Source organism: Octopus bimaculoides, chromosome 5 (assembly GCF_001194135.2).
Source record: "Octopus bimaculoides isolate UCB-OBI-ISO-001 chromosome 5, ASM119413v2, whole genome shotgun sequence".
Lineage (NCBI taxonomy): Eukaryota > Metazoa > Mollusca > Cephalopoda > Octopoda > Octopodidae > Octopus > Octopus bimaculoides.
Genome location: NC_068985.1, coordinates 16,014,739 through 16,022,395, shown reverse-complemented (window position 1 = coordinate 16,022,395; position 7,657 = coordinate 16,014,739).

The following is a 7,657-nucleotide window of genomic DNA, read 5'->3' as shown; positions in this document are numbered from 1 at the left end:
TGTTGGCACTCCGTCGCTTACGACGTCGAGGGTTCCAGTTGATCCGATCAACGGAACAGCTTGCTCGTGAAATTAACGTGCAAGTGGCTGAGCACTCCACAGACACGTGTACCCTTAACGTAGTTCTCAGAGATATTCAGTGTGACACAGTATGACAAGGCTGACCCTCTGAATTACAGGCACAACAGAAACAGGAAGTATGAGTGAGAGAAAGTTGTGGTGAAAGAGTACAGCAAGGTTCGCCACCATCCCCTGCCGGAGCCTTGTGGAGCTTTAGGTGTTTTCGTTCAATAAACACTCACAACGCCCGGTCTGGAAATCGAAACCCCGATCCTATGACCACGAGTCCGCTGCCCTAACCACTGGGCCATTGCGCCTCCACAACGTCGATATTATATTTTGCTATATGTGCACTAAAAGAAATTTTTATCATCATTTGGAGTCAAGGGAACCTTCCGGAAGGCTCGATTGGTATCACTAAATTTTGGGGAAAAATTTAACTGCATTGTCGCAAAACTGATAACAATGAGCCTCGAAGTGTTTGTTTGACTATCTAGAAACAACAGTCATATTTCCCTCAAATCACATCCTACCATTGTGGGAATGTAGTGATACGTTAGATAATGTAATTATTGGTATGCAAAACTAGAAAGAAAGACATGTAGCCATTCCTAGAATGCTTGTGATCGTAGGTATACTCAGCAAGAGCTGACCTAGGGCTAAATACTAACAATAACGACAAATGATATTGATTTAATTGGTGGAAAAATGTTTCATGTTGGTAATGGGATCAGGCTTGAAAGAAAAATAGTTATAAATCGGTGATGTTGTATATAAACATATATATCAAACGAAGAAAATCTTGAAGCGTCTGAAACTGTTAGATTTAAACTACATACTATTGTGTGAGAGAGATTTAATGAAATTAAGTATTTAACAAAATTACACCAATGAATAAAACGTGTTTTGTAAAGAGTTGTTTAATCATTGCGAGTTTATCAGCAAAATCGTCGGGCACTGTCGCTGTTACTAATGAAAGACTCGATGCTCTCTCGTTCCTCAAGCTATTAATAAAGAAGCTGTATAAAAGATAACGCAGATAATTATCACACATGTTCTGAGGTTTGAAATTTCAGAAATTTGTATGGCATCTGTAATGGAAAATTTAATAAGTCTCGCTTGACGTCACGACATATATTGAAATAAAAATGGAAGAAAAAATTGTAATATAAATTTGAAGATAAAACGTATTTCTGGAGCGAAAAATATTTTTTTAATACGGGAAAGAGTTAATTTTTCTATTTATAATTAAGCTTGTAAAAAAGAAATTGTTTATTTTAGCCATATTGAATGTAATATTAAATTATCAAGGTGAACGTATGAAGTTCAGCAATTAGGATTTTTTTTTTTTTTTTTTTTTGCATTTGTTCTTATTGATTGATACACCTTTCTGAACCACAACCAGTCTCTCACATTATAAAATATGCTTCACACATTCAGCAATATGTGTGAAATTGCTTCTGAGCCAATCGCGACTATGTTGCTAGAATAGGAAGAGACTAGAAAATAGTATAGCAGGGCTGGTGAAAATAAAGCACAGATCAAGCGATCATCTCGACAGTTTTACACGAAACGAGTCACAAGCACTCTAAAATTGCTGTTAACATTTCATAGATATATATTATAAAATTTACTGTTATTATGTTATAATTTAAGTAATGTCAACTGATTTCTAACATACGTACCACCATTTCAGGGAGTACCGAATTTGCAAGTCCACAATATAACAATTATTTTCAATTTAGGCACAAGTCCAAATTGAGCAAAAGTCAAATAGTCTTGAAGTTGTAGAAAAAAAGAGGGAATTATAAAAACTAAAGTTATCTCCATAAGAAGAGGAATATTCCCGGAGTGTTGGTATCTCTACCTGCACTCCTTTTCTGTATGGCGTTGACACCTTTGACAGTCATGCTGAGCAGAATTTGAAATGAATGTAAATAGGAAGGCAAATATCATTTTTTATATGGATGATCTCAAGTTATATGTTGCGACTAGAAATAATATTACAAGAAGTACATGGATTCACCGAAGAAATGAATTTGAAATTCAGTTTAGAAAGATGTTCTAAGGCGATAATGACGAGCTGAAAATTAAAGACGCTAACATCTTACAAGATAAAAAAAACTGAGATAAGAGAATTAGGCCAGATACAATACAGATTTTATTGTGTCTGGGGTGAGTCATTCTCTTTTAGTGCCTTGTTATTTAACACACACACACCGGTTCGATTTCCACTCAGCTATTTAGTCGTTTACGACTACTGAAAAGGTTGCAAGACGGAACGAAAATTAAAAAAAAACAAAACTAAATGAGTGGAAATCGAACCGGTGTGTGTGTTAAATAATAAGGTACTAAAAGAGAATGACTCTCCCCAGACACAATGAAATATGCTTCAACACATGAATTCACGTAAAGAATCTTGCAAACCAAATCCAAAAACGAAACAATACAAATTGTTAGGAATAAATGAACTAGACAATGTATAACGCACAAGAGAAAGAAAAGATTTAAAAAGAATATTATAGATGCATTAGACTAAAATCTAAAACAGAGTCAAATACAAAAAATAAGATTAGAGGCAGAAATACTCTTGCTTATTTATAATTTACAGTTTTAATTATTTTCAATTAGATTGTTTATGAACTAGCTAGACGGGAGAGGGAAACAAAAGTAATAATTGTATTTAATTGTTACTCGAATTCTTACTTTGAAAGATTACATTTACTAGGAATATAAAGCTGTTTGGGTTTTATACTACTAGAAAGCTATAACAAAATATCCACTACAAAAATACCTTGTACAAAATCATGCAAAATCAATACAAACGGCAACGAAACATGAAAACAAAAAACTGTTTTCTGTTTTTCATGGAAGCCAACAAATTTAAAACAGAGGCTACAATAAGAAATAACAACGATGAAAACCAAGAAATAATAGAAATTGTGAAAGTCAAAATCTAAATAAAAATTTGGATAACAAAATACCGCGATAAAACAATTGTAAGAAAACTAACTCCTATACGTGTTGTTTCTAAGCGTAGAGAGTTCTCTCTCAACAGGAAGTGTTCACTCTGTCCATTCGAATCGATCAGTTCTCCGAATATCTATAATTGTTTCAAATTAAGGCTCCAGGCCAACAACTCTGAGAGGAGGGGTTTAGTCAATTACATCAGCCCCAGTACTTGACAGATACTTCCTTTTTCTCTATCCTGAAATGATGAAATGTAAAGCTGACCTAGGTAGAATTTGAACTCAGAACGTAAAGAGCTGGAACAAATATCGAAAGATATTTTGTCCGATGCTCTAAATATAATCATATTTGTTTGAATAATCGACATCGCTATGCAGAAAGATTACACGATTGTTGCTTTTCTCGACTGGCTTCAGCTCAGAGTCGTAATAGAGAAGACAAAATCAAAACATATTTTAGACATAATACATTTAAGGTTATATTATTCTGGACATACGTCTTCTTCCATTTTTCAGATGGTTGAGTGTGATTTGAGAGATGTCCAGTCGCTACATCTTGTAGAGAGATCAGCCAAACAATGGCACTTTCACGGCTTCAAAAATATAGTGGTGGAATCAACAACAAAGAATAAACATGTTGGATAATAAAGGCAAATATGTTGCTATTATCAACGTTATAACCAGTGAAAGAAGTTGCTATAAGCTTTTCATAACCTATGTATAAAAGATATATATATTAAATGTAAGAAATTTTATCAGAAACTATCGATTTTGTTACAGACAATTAGAACCAAAGATGTATAGGGTGATGAAGTTGCAGAACCATTGGAGCGTCAGAGAGAATGCTTTACGGTATCTGTTTGGACTCTTTAGATTCTGGGTTCAAATCTTGCCGCGGTTAACTTAGCCTTTCAATTGAAATTACTACCATCAACCCCTGTTTCTCAACCCTGGGGCTCATAGAGACAGTTACCTGGTTTCCATCGCGTGTAAGTGACAAAGACCACAACATTCCCACTGAATGGAATGCTATTCCATCACAGAGTCACTCATTTACAGCTGAGTGGACTGGAGCAATGTGAAAGGAAGTGTTTTTGCTCAAGAACACAACGCTCCGCACGGTCTGGAAATCGAAACCACGATCTTGAGATCGAGAGTGCAAAACCTTAACTGCTTGACCACGTACCTTCAGTTTCATCTAACCGGGGTCTATAGAATATACTACTAGACAATTACTAGGGTGAGTTTATTTAAATTATATTCTAAGCCAACGACACGGATTTATATGTCACTATAAAGCCGAAATGTCCAGCCAGCCTTGGAGATTCGCCCGCAGGTAAAGTGAGGCTCCAATCGGAGTATGACGCCTATCTCTATTACACTACATTACCATCTACACACACACACACACACACACATACGCGCAGAAACACACACACATACATACATAATACATACATGCATGCGCTACGTTCACGTACGCATATACCCTCTTTATAACAGCGGTCACAATAAGAAAAGGACAAAGCAATATAATAAAAATCCCCAAAATTCCATAATCAACCTCGTTACACAGAATGACTGAACTGTTATCCAGAGAATTTTCCAGATAAAATTCTTAACGGGTTGACATTTAGATAATAGACCTCAAGATTTTAGAGAAAAAGTTACATTTTGGAAACTATAAATATTATCACTGAAACTTGAAAAAAGACTAAAAAAGAAGTTACCAACGAAAAGAAATCTACAGTAGCGACTGTGATGGATAAAACCAGAATCAACAATAACAAAGAATCAACAAAAGCGACTGTGTTGGATAAGAAAAGCGACAATTTGGCTATAATCAACGTTATGACTAGTGAAAGATATGTTGCTATAAGCTTTTCATAGCCTTTGTATAAGACACACATCTTAATGTAAGAAATTTCACCACCAAACTATCGATTTGATAACAGACAGCCAGAACCGAAGAGGTGTTTATTTTATAGACATTTATCTTACAGGAAATTATATTATGAACATCTATGATAATAACAATAATAATAATAATAATAATAATAATAATAATAATAATAATAATAATAATAATAATAATAAGGAAGAAGAAGAAGAAGAAGAAGAAGAAGAAGAAGAAGAAGAAGAAGAAGAAGAAGAAGATCACCAACAACAACACCAACAGCATAGCAATCATCACAGTAATGATAATGGACAGTGTATATAGCATTACAACCTCTACAGATCTGACAGGAAACTGGGAAATATTTGAATGGAAATTCTTATGTTGTGATAGTCTTTCTGGATATAAAGTATCTACAATACTGCATATTTATTTCTAGATGCATTTTGAAAGCTCTAAACATTAAATGCGTTAACACTAACTTATTAATTTTATCATATTTGATTTATGGTATTGCGAGCGATATTGTGCCTCTGAATATTTTTGCAAAACAAGTGAAGTAGCTATTTAGATGAACAGCTTGCATACATATGCAATAGAAAATATTTAGATAACTCCTAGTTTATTGCAATTGCTAATATGGATGTATTGCATGTGTATGTGCGTGTCTGTGTGTGTCTGTGTGTGTCTGTGTGTGTCTGTGTGTTTGCAATGAATGCATTGTTTTATATAAGTCAGAAAGTATTGACAGAACTCGCTTTAGATGAATGAAGGAAACATTTATTTATAAATAAGTGTAACACAATTATTCATATACAGGTAGCCACTGGTTTCGCAAATGAGTCTGTAGAAAAATCCTTCATTCATCAAGCGTGTCAAATTAATCTATTTATATGAAATCAGAGGTAGTCTGCATCTGAGTAACTGTGGTATACCCATTAATATGTTGACACGTATATATTCAGCGTGTATACATGTAGCTATAACTAAATCTATCTATTAATCTATCTAAAACAATAAGAACCAGACGTAAAACAATAACTTGGGTCACTTTGTTCAACTAACCTTATAAGGAGGAACTTCAGCATAGCTGCAATCTAATGACTAAAACTAATAAAGAATATATATATATATATATAACAAGTGGATGAAAATGCACAAAAGTCAGAGCAATTGTAATCTGATTCTTACTATATCTGCCTGGCAGACTCCCTTAAGTAGTACGGCTTTAAAACCTAATTTCTTCATTTTCAATTGAATAATTCTTAGAGTGAAAACCGGTTGGAATGTAAGGTAAAAAGATTTAATATATCTAAATGGAATATCACATTTCTTATTTGACTTTAAATTTTTCTAGATAGATTACGACAATTATTCTAACCTTAATGTACCTTTTCATCTAATTTTTGTTTATATAGCATGTACGTAAAATTTTAAACACGTTCAATCAATCTCGCAGTCAATCAATCAATCACACGCGCGCGTGCACGCATCCACACACACACACACACACACACACACACACACACACACACACAAGTAATTAGATTACACTACGCAATACTGCCTCTAAGGAAAAGAAAACTTGTATTTGTAGATTTGTCGTGACAATCAGCATGTTTGAATAATTCACAGTGACTTAGAGTTTTATTTCAGGACAAGAATCTCAGACTAGTGAAGATTTGAGAACTATATTTATAGGTAGTGTTTTTGGCTTACAGACGTATATGCTATATATATGTTTCCTAGCTAGTGATTCAATGTAAATCGCTAGCAGAGATATTGTTGCTATCTCCGGCGTCCGAACGTCTACCATTGATGAAGCCTGCGAAGTTCGAAATTTCGTGATCTGGTTGTTTCAGTATCGGCAATGACGGGTGATTTATCTCCACGCTAGTAACATGAACAAGAGTGCTTATATTAACCGAAAGCCAATATGCGAGTTTCTTTCATGGAAACTACTGCAGAACATCCAAGTTTAAATATTACTTCTCAGTATTGACACTGCTTCTGTCACTAATAATCATTTGTTGCTATTTATAGTTGTTCTCTGTTTTTCTTGTCTTATCTGCTTCTGCAGATGTTGAGTTCGTATGTGAGGCAGGATATTTAGATAGCATAAATATTTGGTCATAAAAGACATAGATCTCGATAAATATGGTCTTTGTGCTTGTTTTTGTGGTGAGTATAAAAGAAAAGTAATGCGGAGATTAAAAGATTTCAAGATGTGACTGAAGAGGAAATTTTAGCTTAATTATTGCTTGTTTGAATGTTATTGGGGCCATTCGGTGGTAAGTCAGTAGCTTTTATCGTGGAACGGTGGTAAGTGAAGTAGTTTTATTGTGTGTGGTGTGAATAAGTGCTTGTATGAATCTATGCACAAACTCATATAAACGAAGTATGCTTGTGGGCATTGCATAAGTATAAAAGTTGTAGGGTTTTATTTTATGGTGTTTGTGTTTTATGAATGAGAGCAGTGCGTAAAAGGGATAGTATGTGCAAACAGGTGAATATTAAGAAAACTAACAATGTACACTTGTACACACAGAAACAACATAACCATACATACAGTCACAAACATAGTAAAGTACAGATGCATACATATGTTTAGGTATGTATAGAAAGCATAGTGTATGCATACATGCATGCAGTTTTCACGGAAGGTATGAGTGCACTTACATGTAAGTGTGTGTGTATATATATATATATATATATATGTATATATATATAT